The 18678-nt window shown below is 39.7% G+C and overlaps 1 protein-coding gene across 27 annotated transcripts in view; it reads left to right on the forward strand.

Moving 5' to 3' along the window:
* Positions 1-18678, forward strand: part of SIPA1L1 (signal induced proliferation associated 1 like 1) — a 499569-nt gene that overhangs the window by 300770 nt on the left and 180121 nt on the right. For 26 of the 27 annotated variants that reach the window (XM_022570226.2, XM_022570222.2, XM_089907908.1 and 23 more), the window contains one exon: positions 1148-1209. The exons of the other annotated variant lie outside the window; for it this stretch is intronic. The gene's annotated coding sequence lies outside the window, so the exon portion shown is untranslated. The remainder of the gene's footprint in view (positions 1-1147; positions 1210-18678) is intronic. 27 annotated transcript variants of the gene reach the window in all.

Genomic DNA, 18678 nt, shown 5'->3' on the forward strand with positions numbered 1-18678 from the left:
ACTCAACAATTCTTATCTCCCATACATTTCCTAGTCACCTTCCCACAATTTATCATCCTTAGGAGCCTAACCCCCTTTTTTCCTTTGTTTAGTCACTTCTCCACTATTTATTGCCCTTTTGTTAAAATGGCGTATGAGCCCCTGGATCTAACTGCCACTTTAGGTTTTCATTGTTCCATGGCATCTCCACGCATGTAAAAACATTAACATCAATAAAGAAACATATGCCTCTTCTCTTATTAATTTGTCTTTGTCAGTTGAATTTGCAAGTCCCCAGGAATTGAACACAAGAGGGTAGAGGAAAAGTTTTTTTCTTCTTCTGAAGACCATAACTAATGCCAACAACATGGCTGAATCTTACATACACTGAGGACAGTGAAGTTAGACGTGGTGTTTGTAGATTGATGGCCGGTAACCATCCTCAGCCTTGCCAAGGCACACCATCCCCAGGAAACACCAAGCATCCACGGTTCGAGTTTTATGTTTTTAAACTCCTTCTGAATTAAGAGTGTGACTCGCCATATTGTTATTTGTCCTGAGGTCTGGATAGGGACAGACCTTTCTCTTTTGAATATTAAAAGACATTCCAGTGTCTTAGAGTCCCCAGTTCTTTGGCTGTGTTTCTTTAGCATTTCAAGGTATGCTGAATATTCAAAGATTTTATTAAAATGCAGTGTCAAATATTTGAATCAGATACGTGCATTTTTTTCTGAGGACTGTTTCCTCAGATCTCTGAGTTTAGGAATTTAGAAATTGAAGCTGATTTATCTAGCTTTAAGTTGCGTTGAACTCAGTAGGTTGGATGTGTGTTGTAGGGGTTAGATGACATGGGTTTTGAGGTCCGTTTAATCATTGCTTTTGTTTCCGTTTTATAAATAGCAGTCCAGGGCAATTTTCCTTGCTTAAAATGTATTTTCTTTGTTTGTTTGGTGGTGGTCAGATCTACAAAAGATGCAGATAATTGTAACTTGAAGATAGAAGAATTTTTATACTGCAGATATTTTTCTCATTTTTAATTTAAGTTCAGCTGCTTACTTTAAAAAGACTGGTTTATTTCCTTCAGGGAAAAAAATAAGACTTGTCAAAGTTATGCAACTGTTTTTAATGAAATGTCTTCTGTACTTAACTATTTTTATTCTTTTTTCAGGTTATACATTGTTAATGTGGATGCTATTATCTGAATTTCTGTAGCTATGCCACAAGAATATAGTAAGTACTATACCATACTTCCTGTGACCTACGTGCTTTATAAAGTGTTAATTTTCTGTCTTTAAATTTCTCGTTGGAGCAGTGGAGGTGTAGGAACAAAGTTTTTAAAAATCTGCTTTTCTCGGGAGTTCCTGGCAGTCCAGTGGTTAGGACTCAGCATTTTCAGTGCCGTGGACCTGGGTTCAATCCCTGGTTGGGAAACTAAGGTCCTGTAAGGAGCACGGTGCAGCCAAAAACAATCTGCTTTTCTCAAAGGAAGTAATTCATTTGGTCATCTGATTTTTGCATCTCTAGCTTTATATATGTACAAATATATCACGATTATGATTTATTTAATCTTCTGATAAACACAGAATGGCTCAGGCCGTTCCCTGTAAATGCTAGTGAGTAGACATTAGGATTGAATCCATATTATGCATCTCATCTACCCACCTCCTCCACAAGCCCCCCCCGTGTTATGGGGTTGAGGAGCTGACCACAGCTCCAGGGTGGGCCCTGATGAGGGGCAGTCCCATCCCTGCTGTGTCCACGCATGATTAACTCCCCGGGGAGGAGGCATCAGCCAGTGTTGGGCATTCACTGGCCAGCGGCCTGGCTTCAAGAATGGTTCTCTAATCCTGCTCTAGCCAAGGAGACTCCAAAGTAGGTTTGCCAGGAGCTTCTGGCAGAAGTCTTCTCATACTTCAAACAGAGCTACCGGAAGAGCCTGCCTCTGCCTCTCTTCTTCTGGATGTTGTTTTGCGCTGGTGTGAGGTCTGGTGTGGCTCCAGGCCAAGCAGGAAGTCACACAGAGTGGAGGACAGAGGAACCAGCCTTGAAGGCAGTTTCTCCTCCAGAAGTCCAAGCATGTGAGCCAGTAACATTTCCTTTCTGTTTAAGCCAGTTTGAGTTGGGAGCCAAAACACCCTAGGTGATTCACTTCATCTCCATTTGTTTTTAGTACTCCATTAGTCTCTCCCTGGGGATGTGGGAGCAGTTGCAAAGGGAGGCCAACTCATACTGTTAAACTAACCTGCCAGGATGTGTTGCTGTTGAGGGCACCCTCTTCTTTCTGAACAATTCACAGGCAGTGATTTCATATTCAAAGACATGAGAATGAAATACATTGCTTTCGGATTCTGTCTTTTCTTTCCCTGGAGGTTTTGCCTTTTAATCAACCCACTTGGGCTGTGAACGCTGAAAAGGGTCTTAGACTGCTGACCTGAAAACCATCCCCTTGTATAGGTATATATTTAACAGTGTGGAGCTGTCCCTTGTGTTTTCTTAGAACAGTCTGTCTATACCAGACTTCTAATTCCTTGTTTGCTTTTGTTCTTCAAAAATTACTGTGAGTACTCAAATACAGAAACTGCGTAAGGGGTGATATAACAGATATTTATTATGTGTCCTGCTACAACACTAGACAAATAGAATGTTTACCAATTGTATGGAACAGTTAAAAACCTACGGCCATCCTCCCTCATAGCAGTATCCTTTCTCCGCCTCTGAGGAACCCCTATCCTGGTTTTGATCTCTGTTCTTCTCACGCATTTGTTTGTGCTTTTACCACGTACGTGTAGGATGATTTTTGTATGCTTTTTCACTTCAGGTAAACGTAGATACTGTGTGTGTATTTGTTGTTTAAGATCACAAAGAATTTGAGAAGAAATTCAGGATCACAGAAAGAAGCTATGAATGTGTTCTCAGATACTTGTCCGAAGATCTGTCACTAGGCATCTTGGTGACCCGTAATGAAATGTGTTAGATTTTCAGTGGCTGATGAGTTTCATCAACACGCTTATCTTCTGGAGTCTGGTGCTTGGTCTGCACACCGCGCCTGCACTCCTGTGAAGGTTTGGCATGTACAGGACCTACTGTGTCATCAGTGAGCTTTTCAGAGTGTGTTGGTTACTTTTTCATATAAATAGCTCCATTCATCGTGTGGTCAATAATGCGTGCTTTTGGCAAACTTGGGTAAAACTATGCATTCTTCTGCACTCTGACAGTTAGCCATCATACTGACAAAGTTGACTCATGTGCTTCCTAAATTTGTTTCCGCCTTGTGGCAGCAGTAATAGAGGAGGCATCCACTCCTATGAACAGATTATGAAGCACGGTACTTTGAATTGTAGTATCTCATTATTTCCTTTTGTGCCCCAGCCTGAGTCTTGGAGACGATTTTGTAGCATCCTTGTCTGAAACATTTCTTAGGTCATTTAACTTCTGCATTCAAGACACCCATTCTTTGCCGTTTGAGGAGTCGTATCCCCCGGTTCTTGTTTGGAATGTTGCCTCCACAGACTGAATAGTCATTTCCACTCAGAGATCATTAATCCTCTCAACTTGGGAGCGTAATTACAGATAAAATGTCAGAGAAAGATTTATGACAATCAGAAGAGGATTTCCTTTTTTTTTCAGGTGTTATTTTTCGCTTAATTTTTTTTTTTTAATTTTGTTTATTTTTGGCTGTGTTGGGTCTTCGTTGCTGCATGCGGGCTTTCTCTAGTTGCGGCGAGTGGGGGCTACTCTTCGTTGCGGTGCGCGGGCTTCTTATTGTGGTGGCTTCTCTTGTTGCGGAGCACGGGCTCTAGGCACGTGGGCTTCAGTAGTTGTGGCACACGGGCTTAGTTGCTCTGCGGCATGTGGGATCTTTCTGGACCAGGGCTCGAACCCGTGTCCCCTGCCTTGGCAGGTGGATTCTTAACCACTGCGCCACCAGGGAAGTCCCATCGCTTAAATGTTTAACATGTGAAAAAAACAGTAAACCCAAAAGTTTTTTTGCCCTTAATTCATATAGATTTTATCCACACTACAGACTCAATAACATCTTTTGTAGAAATCCAGTTTTAGGTTTTGGTGCTTTGTGCATGCATTTTTCTGTTGTTAAAAAAATGAATCCTTCTTTTAATTTTATCTAAATGTAACTGTCTTTAGCTTTTTTCCTTCATTGTGGGCCCAGGATCATAAATTAAAATGTTGCCAATGCTAGAAGATTATAGCCGTCAAATGGAAACACCCAATCAATGAGGCCCCTATGAAAAGAGCTAGTAAATCTTTTGCATTGGGAGATGACCAGACTTCAAATGGAATGCCATTTGTACAGCAGGCCAAATATAGACAAGAAATGCAAGATATTTAAGCTATAATCCTGTAATGAATTTTATTTCCATATTCTTGTTTAAAAAACTTTAGTGTTATAGTTGTTTTTTAAGGGAAAAAGACTACTGACGTTTTTCTTTGAAAGATCAATTCAGTGAACTGATATTTTTATTTCTTGTGGAAGGATGTCTTCTCATTTATTTCCTATGTAAAGGGATCTGTAGACTTGGCTTGTTTTTATGCCTCAAAATGAAATGGTGCCCTTTGGGGGATGCTTCACTGGGCTGAGGGAACTTCTAGACAGTGACCCAGATCTGTAATTAGGTCTTGCTTTCCGCACCCTTGTTGACTTGAAATCACTAGCCATAGACCATTTAGTCTGGGGAAGCAATACATGAATCATCTAAATTGGTGCAAATTATCCAGAATGCTACTAAATGTTTTCCACTCTTTATTCTGATTGAAGGAACTAGAAAGGGAGACTTGTTCTTTGAGTTTGAAGATGGGTATGTACCCATTTGTGAAAGCAAATTTCTTCCCTAGATAGAGTGAAAAGCAGTGGAACATTTGGCATTTGTAAGCAATTTGGGTTTTGCAGGTCTGTTTTAGAACATTCCTCCGCGCTTGCTAGCCTTTCCTTTGTGAAGGGGTAGTAGTGGTTGCCTGTCTTCAGCTCCAGTTTGGTCTCCCCCAGGGGCTGTCTTGCTGCCGAGTGTCTCAGCTTAACTCCTGCAGCATGGTTGATGCAGGAGGGAATCCTGGAAGTTTATATTGTGTGCGTTTTGCATCTTCTAACTTGAACCACTCATCAGTGTCTCTCATATTTAGGATGGAATTTGATATCCTTTTCTTCTCTGACTTATTGACACCTGTCAGTTACCTGGCAATGAAGTGGGTGAAAGTCTTTTTTTGGTCTTCACTGAATCATAAGTTCACTTTGTTCCAATTTATTTTAGTGTAAAACATTAAAATAATCATATTCATTCTAAAGTGGAGGACATTTGTAAGTCACTTGGGGATAAAGATAAAATGAAGACTTTTCTTAGATAGAAGGTAAGGCTTTTAATGAGGTTTTTTGTTTTCCTATGGGTTTTCTCTGATGGTGCATTAGGGATCTTGCCCAGCACTTAACATCTTATTGTTTCTGCTCTAAAGAGAAAAAGACAAGCAGACTTAGCCAGTCAGTAGCCAAAAGACCAGATTTTCAACTTGTAATGTGAGTTGACTTTTTCATATGTGGATAAATCTTTGTTTTCACATTGGAATATCTGTGAGTGGGCCTCTCAGAGGAATGCATCTTTTGACAGGAAGTAGAAGAAAGCCATAGCTCGCTGTGTAATTTTGTGTTTTGCAGGCGTGACTACTGTTTTGCGTCCGTGGGTGTATGTGCACAAGCACGTGAGTTGGGTTGTCTTTGTTGGTCTGGGTCATTGCTATTTGTTATACACTGTCATGTTCATTTTGGAAAATCAGGTGTTCAAATTATAAAATTATGGTTAGCATATCTGCTGAATTAAGTTGAAAGATTTTAGAGTGAGTTTCTAAGAAACTGATTGATAAAGTATTTCATGTCAGTGAACACCCTTGATAAAATTCCTTATTACAGGGTTAGTTAAGCTCTTTTCCCTGATACAAATCTTAGAGACCTTCATATTAGCAATTTAGGCTGTGTTTAAAAAGGGTGCCTGTTTACGAAGAACTTCGATCCTGTTTGTCGTAAGGACTTGTTTAATACCTCTCACTTCATCTCTTTTTGCAATTAGGAGCCAAGAGACCATGCTTCAGTACCAAATACAAATCACGAAAACTTATGGCCCTTAGTTTGCATATTGTGTAAATAATTGGGTCATTAGCCAACACCTAAACAGACTGGGCATGAAAAGTTTAAGTCTAGTGGGAATGTAACATTGCTTTATGGCTTCTAGATTACATTGTGTGAATTATTTCTTCCATGGCAGTCAATATCTCTTGTCAGTGGGTGCAGTGACAGGCCAGGTCAAGAATTCCAAAGTTCTTAAGGAGTGTAGAAATATCTGGAGTTTTATGCTTGATGATATCTTATCCCCTCAGTAGCAGATGCCTTCTAACTTCGTGGAAATGAAATCTCAATTTTCTAAATGAATGCTAATCCCTGGCGAAAGCTTCCCACCCTCTTTGGTTTTTTTTGTTTTTTTTTTAAATTTTCTTCTCAAATCAATTAAATAGAATTAGTCTGATCTGTACCGGTAGGTGCCCCCTCTGTACTCTGGAAAACTCTGCTAAACAGTGTGTGAAGACAGACCAGCTGTCTCTACTTCTGTCTGAATATTGGGCCCCATCTTGAAAATTTGATGGTATTCCCGTTTTATTACTGCATGGTGGCCTCATTTATAAAAATAATAAATTTATTTTATTTATGTATTTTTGGCTGCATTGGGTCTTCGTTGCTGTGCGTGGGCTTTCTCTAGTTGCGGCGAGTGGGGGCTACTCTTCGTTGCAGTGCGTGGGCTTCTCATTGCTGTGGCTTCTCTTGTTGCGGAGCATGGGTGCTAGGCACATGGGCTTCAGTACCTGTGGTGCACAGCCTTAGTAGTTGTGGTGCACGGGCTTAGTTGCTCCGCAGCATGTGGGATCTTTCCGGACCAGGGCTCGGACCTGTGTCCCCTGCCTTGGCAGGTGGATTCTTAACCACTGTGCCACCAGGGAAGCCCAGTGTCCTCATTTTAAAGATGGAGACATCAGTGTACATCCATTCACTCTGCAAATGCATGGAGCTTGTTGGTTATAAAGATTCAAGCCAAGGCCCAGCATTCATTGTGGCTAAAATTCTGTTCTTTTATTGTATTTTGCTAATCATTTGGAGTAATATCCATTTGGTTGTATTTGTTTGAAGTATCCAGAAAACCTCCAGAAAACACTCTGTTCCTCCCAAATTTAAAAAATAACTTTTCCAAAAACAATACATACCTACGAAAATGTGGAAAGTGCAGCCAAACATAAAATGAAGATGAAAATGAAAAGCATCTGTGATTTTACCACCCAGAAGTAGCTTTGGTTAACATGAGCTAATAATGTGTTCTCACAGGACACAGAGCGCACCATTAAAAGGGTGGTGCAGGGGGACCCACACCAATTATTAATGAAGGACTAACCTGGGTGGTGGCACCCAGAAATTCTTAAATACCTATATATGGAATGTGTTAAACATAATATCATCTGAACTTCAAGTATTTATATCAAGAGGTTGTTGACATTTCATCATAGGATAAAGAGGGAGCCTTTTTAAAGGGAAGCTGGGCTCTGGCCTATTCTGGTTAGCTTTTGTTTTTAACCATTTTAGAGAGAGATTTTTGGTGTAGGGTATATTTCTCTATGTAGACCTGTGGTTTTGTTTTGTTTGTTTTTAAGTGAGGGAGTCTTATAAAGTAAGCCGTTATATAGGAAGAAGAATACTATATCTTTAAAAGAAATGTCTCCGTTCCCCTGATAGAAAGATAGGAGAAAAAAGGCAAGTGACCGAAGGCTGCATTCCGTAATTCTCCAAGGGTAGTTGAATTCAGGGTCCCTCCTGGACTTGTTTTTGATATGGTGTATCTGTCCCCTGCCTCATTCTGTCTGATGACCCCTCCTCTCTGCTCCCTCCCCTGTCCCGTAACTTAAACAATGCAACATTGCAAAGCACAGGGAACTCTGCTCTGACTCACATCTCCATTATCCCACTTCATGCTTCAATTTACAGTAAGTCCGGTTATTGTCTGGTTTTCAAATCATCTCACCACAAGGAAGCAACAGACATCTCCCTGGATCTGAAACTATTTGCCCTTTGTGGTGTTTTGATTGTTTCTGAGGATTTGTTTGCTGGCCTCTTTCTCTGAGGCTCAAAATAGCTTGGTATGTACGCCACAGCCCTCTTAGCTTCCAGAGGGCTTCTTTTAAGTGTCTGTCCATAACAGAAACATTCTCTATGAGCAGGGATGCACTTCAACCAGTTGGCCAGTAATCACCCCCAGAGTTTATTGTCCTGAAGCCTTTGTGGTGTAAACAGAGCAAATGATGAGAGCTTTGTCCTTTGTCCTCTCTTCCAAGGAAAGAGTGTAAAAGTTGTTTTAAATGAAGTCTGAATTTTGTGTTATCACTCAGTTTTGGCCCTGTGTCCATTTAGATTTTAGCCTGGGATTCTTTGGCAAACTGCACCCCTGGAAGAAAATGAGGGTTTCTAAAAGAATTGTTGTTTCAGCAGATGTTAATGTTAGTAAGAACACAGCACTGTCTTTGAAGATTCTTTAGACAGCAACAGCATGCGGGATTTCACTTTTGCGACTTTATTCTCTTCCACTGAGAGACTGATTTGAATTATATTAGTCAAATAGCGTCCAGTTTTAAATTATTTTATAATTTTGTATTGTTGGAAAACACTCAAACTTTGATTCCTGGGTGTTATAGTGTGTTTTTAGTTTTAGGCATCAAATTAAGATCTTTGCATTTAAATGGTTAAAGAAAGCAAATTTTAATTTGTTTTCAAAATATTATCATTAATAAATAGTGATCCTATCTTTTCTGCCTGTTTTACTTATGGGTGGCTTCATGGAACTTTTAGACTTTGCATGATCGTGTTTGATATTCTGAACTGTGGTCTTTGTATTCACAACGCTGGGGGTGTGTATCAGTTGATTTTCTTGCATAACACTCATTAGATTTACTTCAGATTTATTTCAAATTTATTTATTTTATTCTCAGACCCGATGCTAAAGTTATAAATAAAGAAACCTCCCTATTTTTTAATTTGCTACTTTGACTCTTAACACGTTATAACACTGTCTCTTTATCAGTGGGTTCCTGATTCTGTTAAGTTCACTACTCCTTCACAAAGATAGCTTGATAGGGTGTTGTTTGTTTGTTTGTTTCAGATAAGATTCCAATGTAATCTCTTCTCCAAAAGGATTTGGATAAGTCATTTACAGTTGGTCTCCCAGTCCTCATTCTCATTCCTTCAAAATGGGTTATCTTTTTACCTCTCCTTCCCCATTTCCTTCCCTTTTTTTTTGATATGAAAGACATGGGGGGCAGCTGGTAGGAAGAGGGGGGAGGAGTTTGACTTTGTTCTAAGTGGAGGATGGGAATAAAGTCAAGTTCAGGTAAAGAATGAAGGGGTCAACCTGATGTGGGAAGAAAATTAGAGAGAAAAGAGTTCAGGTGAGGAATTTGTAGTCTTCAAAAGTAACCCACCACAGAGGAATTGCTAACTCTGCCATTGCTTCTTTTTTGACCTGAAATAACACCAGGTAGCTACCCTTTTCTAAGCAAGGTCTGAGGGCATCTTTAAGCAGTAGATAATTTGTCCATGTTTTGTTTTGCTTTTCATAGTAGATGCTCAGTTAATAGAAAGCTTGATTGACTTGCTGACGTGTTAACTGCAGGGAAAAAAATAGGCTCACTCTTTTTTCAAAACAGCCATTCTAATTTCTGACCAGATGGATTCCTCCTTCATTAATTCTGTGAGGAGGCTGTGACATCAGTTGAATACCCCTTTTTTAAAATCAAATCTTCTTCCCTAATGTTATATAGTAGGATCTCTTTTTCTCTAGGGGAGTGAGAAATGTGAGAAGTTACTTTCTCTTCATGTTTCAAAGTAAAAGGCTGTACTGTTGCCTAGTTCCCAGAGAGGTGATTTCCAACCATTCCTACACTCAGTTTTTGGGGTACATTAGTCCTCCATAAATTGGTGGGATTAAAATTATGTTCTGAAATTTTGCCATATTCTTTGAGATTTTTGGAGTCCCCTAGTGGTTGTCTGAAACCACAGTTGGGAATCACTGCGTGAGGGATAATCCTTTCACCTGTTAGGTGGGGATATCGTCCTTGGCAGGGAAGTCATCTGGCAGAATGGGATCTGGACTTGAGCGTTTCTTTTCTGCCTTCTCTTGTTGCTACTTCACATCTCTCTGTCTTCATTACTAGGGCTCTAAATTTCATTGTCAAGTTCATTTTCTTCCAAATGTTATAAAATAGAGGCAGGGTCATGATGCTTTTTGGAGTTTGTGTCTGTTTTTGATATTTCTGGATACAAAAGGACAAAGTAGGCCCCTTCCTATACGTTTCAGTGCTTGAAGAACAATCAAAAAATAAAGAAATAAAAAAGTCTGGTTTCTTAGTAAGTAGTTACTGTCTTTCTTTTCCAGACTCCCCTTTTTTTGGTTGTGTTTATTGCATGTAGCTCACCACTAACTGTGGTCATGGGATGTTGCTTTCAAATTGGGTACGCAAGATAGTTTTTTAGTTACTGTTTTTCAGCACAAGAGAAGATGCAGTTATTTTGATTTTGTGAGTATTTTCCCTCTGAGGGCAGAGGGCCACATGCTCTTTGGTGCTGGGATACTTCCTACAGTTCTGAGTGGACTTGGCCTATTTTTCCAAATGAGATAGTGAATACAAAAATGCTCTCTAGTAAACTGTAAAGTGTCATAAATGGGAGAGGACGTTGTTGTTACAGTTATTCTCTGCTTGAGTGGCCCACTATAAATATTCTCTGTTCAGTTCTTGACCTCCATCTGAGAACCGGCTGCTTTTGACATTCCTGTTTCCAGGGAATAGCTATTTCTCGATTCGGCCGGCTTTTACCTACTTGGACCTTTTGCAGAAGAAAAAGCTTCACACATTGAACAAATGTAGTTTATATTACATTCAAGCTAGTGGTTGGTATTTCATAATATTTACAAAGAGAGGAGTCACTGCCCTTTATATATGGCAATAAGTTTCTATTGGCAATGACCATGAAGTTCCCGGCCCCATGAAAAATAACTGGCTCTTGGAATTACTCTTTCAGGTCTCCATCTCACTTCCTATTCAGCGAGAGGACGCTTTCTCTGACAGATGGACTTGTAGTTTTTGTTGAGCTTTTCATACAGAATACAGCTTGTGTGTGTGTGTGTGTGTGTGTGTGTGTGTGTGATTTAACTCTTCACCCTCAGGCTTTTCAATTTGTGTACATTGATGTTCTTGTAGAGAGCTATATGACCTGGACTACAGAAAGAGAACTTGCGAGGAGAATTAAAGGTGGAGAGAGACATTTCCTTCCCCTGTCTTCCAGAGTAGCTGGAAAGCGGAACTGTTGTGAAGTCCCCAACCCCCTGTGGGTGAAGAGATGCTGCTTCTGCCGCAGATATCATCTGAGCGGGTGCCTCATCCCTGGGGCGATGCCAGGTGGCATTTGGAAGCTGGCCTAAAACTGCTTCTTCACTGGCAGCGGCTCCTCATGAGAAATGCTTTCCTGCATCTCATAGTAAACCAGTGCTGACTCTAATGGTGAGCTCTAAAAAGACCGCATCATGGAGATTTGACATTCCTTGTAGCTGGCCAGTAGTTTACCTTCACAAGCCTCTTGGAATTGTTTCTAAACACCAATCGCTCACTGTCAGCGGCTTGCTCCACTGAGGGGAAGAGATGAGCTGATTATCGCATGTATTCTAAGACCGCTTGATCGGAGGCACATTTCTCAGCTCACCCTGTCTGTTCTTTCCTTTCCAATGTATATGGAACTTAAATTCTGTGAAAGACTGTAATAAAGTTGATTCCTAGAATTTGCTTTCCAGAATTTTGGATTTTTGTAAAGTACAGTGTTAGCTAGGGAAGACAAAAAAGTTGTGTCAGTTATCTTGGAAGTATTGTTGAATAAGAAAAAGAAGGATATACTAGCAGTGGAAACACTTGATTTGCCCCGAGGAAAACATTTTAGCTCTTGTTAGGTTAGAATTCTCCTCCTTCAAAAGAGAGATGATATTAAACTTATCAGTTATTTAGACATTTTAAATTGTTTGAAATTAGGGTAAAATCATGTAGTGTTCAAAAAGGGGACTCAATGTACAGAGAAAAGGAAGTCTAAGTTGTAGCTTCTACAGAAACCAGAACTTGTTCATGTTACGTGTAATTTTTTATCTCCACCTCTAGTGAGAATAATTCATACTCCATATGAGGTCAATTAGCTTCTTTTTTTTTTTTGTGGTACGCGGGCCTCTCACTGTTGTGGCCTCTCCCATTGTGGAGCACAGGCTCCGGACGCGCAGGCTCAGCAGCCCTGGCTCACGGGCCCAGCCGCTCCGCGGCATGTGGGATCTTCCCGGACCGGGGCACGAACCCATGTCCCCTGCATCAACAGGCGGACTCTCAACCACTGCGCCACCAGGGAAGCCCAAAGAGATTTATATTCTTAATGATGTCTCTTGATAAGGATAAGGTTTAATTTTAAGTCCAATTTATAATTTTTCATGGTTAGTGCTTAACTATGTGTTATCCAAGAAATCCCGGTCTATCTAATATTGGGAAGATGTTTTTCTGTATTTACTTGAAGATGCTTTAGGGTTTTATCTTTTACATTTAGATTGATAACCTATCTTTAATTTTTTGTGTATGAAATAAGGTAATTGTTGAGGTGTTTTTTTTTCCCCCATCTGTATATCCATCCGTTACCATTTGTTTGCTTAAAAAGATTTTTTTCTGCTTGAACTGAGTTGGTGTCTTGGTTGAAAATCAACTGACCATACTTGTGTAAGTCTATTCCTGGACTGTTTTCTACTTCTCTTTGTCTTCTGTCTCATTTCCCAAGGAGTTACTCTTTTCTTCATTTTGGTTCTCCTGCTTCCATGAAAATAGCTTCTTCTCTTTTACTGTTTTTTCTTCTCATTCATTTTTTTTTATATAGAACATTTAATGAGCAGGTACTTTGTGACTGTGCTGGTATCTGGGACTGTACAGGTTGATGAGAGCTGATCTCTGCCCCAAAAGAACTCAGTGTAAAGTGTGGAAAGTGCTTTGAAAGAATGGGATCCTTGGATTCCCTGGAAAGGATGGAAAGAGCTGATCTCTGCCCCCAAATAACTCACTGTAAAGTGTGGAAAGTGCTTTGAAAGAATGGGATCCTTGGATTCCCTGAAAAGGATGGACATCTCACCTGGTCTGGTGGTCAGAGAGAAGACCTGCTGGGGAAGATGACGGTGCTGCCTCCTGTTCCCCTTCATGGGCAAAGGCCCAGGATTAGGGATTGGTTCTCTTTTATTCCTCCTCTGCATGTGCTCACACCTGTTCTCAGTTGTTTCTGTGTCATCTCTCTGGGCAGAATTTCCAAATCCAGCCAGAGGAATAGTTGTCAGAATTATACTGCGGTGCTTATTGCTTTGTTCCTTATGTGGTTTTATGTAAAGAGCTCCCCTAATAGCTCGTTAGCACTGGACAGTAGTAATTTGTCTTAATCTTTAGAGACTCTGTAGAATGTTATATGCATCAGAAACTTAAAGATATTTTTGCAAAAAGGAGCTCACTGAAAACTTTTTTGTGGGTTCATTTGTATCTTACATTTCATTACTGGATAGGTTTTTTAAAATTAACTTATGAAAATACTTTCAGAGTATGTTACTTTTCCAGCATAATTCTTTTTATTGAAATATTCCTGCAGAGGTCTCCTTTCCCTCCAGCTGCTGGGCAGTAGGATGGCTCTCTGGCTTGTGACTGTGGGCACAGCAGACTCTTTCTTTGGAGAACACATGTCCTTGAGCGCCCTGTCTTCAAGACTCCTACCTGGAGTTTTTCATTTCATTTTTTCACCTAAACGGTGTCTGCTTTTCTCTGTTTGTCAGAATGCCTCTCAGTAAAAAGTTCTGCGTATCCTTATAAAGCCATAATGACATCACAGAACACATTTTTTAAAAGGATTAATGTGTTTTCAGATCATTAAATTCTAAAGCTATAAATAGCGTCTTAATGCTAATGGAATAGATATGTGAAGCATCCTTTAGTGAGTTCACTGGAATGAAGGTGAAGCAATTAAGTGCATTTAAAAATATATAAATTAAAATATGTATTTCTTGCTTCAGGCAATTATATGCAACTTAGTATCCATTAAATGTGTCTGTATAGCTTTACTGTGGGTAAGCATAATGTCAGAAGTCTGTAAACCCAATTATGTTATGAAGTTTGCTCTCAGCGTTTTTTTCATTGAATTTCTATCATTTACAAAATTTAAATTACTTTGAAAGATAAAGGAATGATCTTTTATTACCAATGGATTTTAAAATGTACCTCCTTACAGAGAGGAATGTGGTGATTATAGAAGGTATTTATATAGTAGATAAAATTATTGTATATGAGTATTTTTTACATACGTAAAAATATGGTGATATTTTTTGAGTGCCCTGAAAATGTAGTTATCGGCAATCAATCAACAGGAGAATCAATGTTTTAAGAGTGATTTACATTAGGATGTTTAAATTTCTAATATTGTTAGTGAAAAATAAAACAAATTTGGTATTCAGTATAAAAGTAAAAAGAAAAGGCATAATGATATAATAAGGCATTGCTTAAGCTGTTTGATCAGAAACCTTTGACCCTTACTCTTCTGAGGTTTTTAGTATTGTTTTTATTTTTAAACTCAAGTCTGCCTTTTCTGTTTCTTTTTCTTTACATATGATTAAAAATGCTTCACGTTTATTAAACTTAGTAAGAGTTCAAAGTGATCCAGCATGTGAGTGTTTTTAAGTGCTAGAGAAGAATTTGGGAAGTCCTTTTGAAGAATGACTATGCCCCTACAAGAGGGACCCTACAGAGGGACCCACAATGGGGGTGGTCCATTTATCAGTAGAGTAGGGTTTGCTAGGTAAAATTTATTGTCATTAATTGCTTCTCCCTGAAATTCTACCGTTTCAATTATCTTATCTTTTAGACAGAGTCTTTTTTCTTTTTAATTTTTTAATGTATTTTTTGAAATGCCCAAGTCTTCTTGTTCTCTCTAGCCAGGATGCTTACCCTCATAGGGATGAAGATGTCCCACAGGGGAGCCAGGTAATTCTGCTATGGCCATTCCAAGCCCTAGACCTCTTTTGATTATTTCTCATGTTTCATTCTCTTACTTTCTCTGCCCAGATTGGCCAGATAGAGTTAGATTTTACAAGGTCTGCTGCAAACATTTGATATTTTCAATCACAAGTTGGCCAATTGGGAGGCTTCTATTTAGTTACTTGAACTAGGTCACCAGACACATTGTATTAATCCCATAGTTTAAATGGGCCATCTGTTGAGTCACTCTGGTAATTGTTCCTTTTTTGAATACCAGTGTACCCAAGTTAAGTTGCAGCCAAGAGTGTTAGCAGTTTTTTCAGAGACTAATGTGCTGAACTGTGGGCCTCTCTCAAGTGAAACTTGCCTTTGGAGAGCTTTTATGGTCAACTTATTTCTTTCTGTGTTCCTTTTCCTCATTGTGACTTTTTGATTGTGGTAGTTGAGGGTCATGCTTCTTTTTTTTTTTTTTTTTTTTTTTTTGCGGTACGCGGGCCTCTCACTGTTGTGGCCTCCCATGGCGGAGCACAGGCTCCGGACGCGCAGGCTCAGCGGCCATGGCTCACGGGCCCAGCCGCTCCGCGGCATGTGGGATCTTCCCGGACCGGGGCACGAACCCGTGTCCCCTGCATCGGCAGGCGGTCTCTCAATCACTGTGCCACCAGGGAAGCCCGAAGGTCATGCTTCTTAAATATACTTAGAAAAGGAGGGAAGTGGGATTGGAAGTAGGGAAAAGAGGCCAAACATTTGTCAGTAGTAGTCGTGGGATTTCTTTGCAGTGAAGCTTTGGGAAAGAGAAGGGAAAGGATGGACAATAAACAAACCTATTCTGTATATTTGGGCTCGTCTGTGACTGTTGGGAAGGATCTGACATGGGGCCCTCAAAGCTGAGGCTTTAAGCAAAGCATCAGTAGCTTAAATAAGTCACCCAAAGCATCTGAGATGTGCATTTTACTTTGTGTTTCTATAATAATTTTCTGGCAAGATCTGGAAAGTAAGAGTCAAAAACATGGAGTCTTAAGTCTGAAAGGCTGTGTAGATGGGGAACTGTACTGATGCAGACATCTTTATATTATCTGTGAAAAAAAGAAATGCCAACTCTGTTCTAGGACCCCTTCTCTTCTCTCCCGAGTTGATGTCATCTAGTTTTGGGACTTTAAATGCCACCTGTATGCCTCTGTGATTCCCAGTTCTGTGTCTCCAGCTCAGAGTTGGTTTCACACCTGTATTTCAAACTGTGAGTCTGATAGCTCCACATAGATGTCCAGTAGACACCCTCAGCAGAGAACTCTTGGTTTATATCTGGGGTGATCAAGTCATCCTACTTTCCCAGGACTTCCTTGGTTTCAACACTGAAAGTCCCACATTCTAGGAAACCTCTCAGTCCAGGACAAACCAGGATAGTTGGTCATCCTGTTTATAAACCTGCTTCTCGCCCACTCTGAATTCCCCAGGAGAATCATCCAACCAGTTGCTCAAGCTAGACATTCAAGAGTTATCCTTGATTCATCTCTTTCTAGATCCATCAGCATGTCAAGTTTCTAAACCACATGTGATCCATCAGCATGCCTTGTTTCTACCTCCAAAAGTACCCAACTCTGTCCATTTCTCTCCATCTCTGCTGATCCCACCTTAGAGCAAGCCATTTGCATCTTCTGCTGGGTCATGCACAAGACAAGCCCGTGGAGCCCTGCAGCTGCTTCACATTGCTTTTACTAAGGCCTCCGAGCTTCCTTACAGTCTGAAGCTGTCTGTCTCTCTTAACCCTGTGTCATCTCCCTGCCCTCCAGCCATGCCTGCTCTCTTTACTTCGGACGTGCTAAGTTTGTTCAGGCTTTAGGGTCTTTCTACTTGCTCTTCCTTCTGCCTAGAACGTCCTTCCTTTGTGTAACCAGTTCCTTCTGGACATTTAGGTCTTCTTATCTCAAATCACTTCTTCACAGAGAGGCCTTCCTTGACTGACCAGTTGATGAGAGTATCCAATCAGCCATCTTAGCCATATTACTTTTTTTGTTTTTAAGTTTAATAATGTTTCTAAGATTCATTATTTAATGTCATTCATTATGTTATTTCTCGTTGCTTTAATTCATTTATTTTCACTGCTGCTTGATATTCTATCGTGTGAACATACAGTTTATCCATTATTTCCTCAATGCAGATTTAGGTGGGTTCCAGGTATTGCTGTTATAAACAATGTTACTATGAACATTTTTGTACCTGTTTCCTCTTATGTGTAGGATTGCCAGATAAAATAAATGAGACCAAATTAAATTTGAATTTCAGACTGTTTCTGGGGTTACTATTTACTTCCAAAGTTCAATTTAGATTTTGATACACTAATATACACAACAGCTTTTTTTTTTCTTTTCCAAAATCTTAGCTAGGAAGGAAAGCCCTTTCATCTTATTCTTCTTCAGGAGTATCTTTTTTTTTTTTTTTTTTGGTCTTCTTTTTTTTTAACATCTCTATTGGAGTATAATTGCTTTACAATGTTGTGTTAGTTTCTGCTGTATAACAAAGTGAATCAACTATACATATATCCCCGTATCTCCTCCCTCTTGTTTCTCCCTCCCACCCTCCCTATCCCACCTCTCTAGGTGGTCACAAAGCACCAAGCTGATCTCCCTGTGCTATGCGGCTGCTTCCCACTAGCTATCTATTTTACATTTGGTAGTGTACATATGCCCATGCCACTCTCTCACTTCGTCCCAGCTTACCCTTACCACTCCTCGTGTCTTCAAGTCCATTTTCTACGTCTGTGTCTTTATTCCTGTCCTGCCCTCAGGTTCTTCAGAACCATTTCTTTTTTTTTCTTTTTCTTTTAGATTCCATATATATATGTTAGCATACGGTATTTGTTTTTCTCTTCCTGACTTACTTCACTTTGTATGACAGACTCTAGATCCATCCACCTCACTACAAATAACTCAATTTTGTTTCTTTTTATGGCTGAGGAATATTCCATTGTATATCTGTGCCACATCTTCTTTATCCATTCATCTGTCAGTGGGCACTTTATCCATTCATCTGTCAGTGGGCACTTAGGTTGCTTCCATGTCCTGTTAGCCATATCACTTTTTAATTTTATTTTTCCACAGGGCACTTTTCACTTCTGATCTTTACATTATTTATTGATTTCCTTGTTCTTGCATTCCCCTACTAGAATGTAAGCTCTTTAAGAGTGAGGGTTTTTCTGCTCTGTTCACCATCCTAGCCCCAGGGTTTAGAACAGTTCACAGAGTAGGTGTTCAGGAAATATTATTAATTGAAGTAAAGAATAAATTTAAGCCATGTAATTAAACCTCTGAGGGAAGGAAGATTGTGAAAGATTTTTAGCAAGCAAGGATCAGTCAGTGGAAATGAACATTTTTGATATTGTTACTACCAAAAGTATAGTATCATTGATGTTTTCTTCATTTAATGAGTTGTCATCATAATTTTACATTGGTTAACATTTTTAAAGTACCTTTTCAGGTTTATTTGTAAATGTATTTTACCGTACTCTGCATTTCTTATAAGTTCATAAGTTATTCAACAGTGAAATCTCTTCCTATAGCAGTTTTCAGCACTGTATCCCATGTGAAAGTAGAA

This window comes from Delphinapterus leucas, chromosome 2 (genome assembly GCF_059928025.1).
Source record: "Delphinapterus leucas isolate spDelLeu-1000000601 "Yukka" chromosome 2, BTC_Dleu_Yukka2, whole genome shotgun sequence".
NCBI classification, from domain to species: domain Eukaryota; kingdom Metazoa; phylum Chordata; class Mammalia; order Artiodactyla; family Monodontidae; genus Delphinapterus; species Delphinapterus leucas.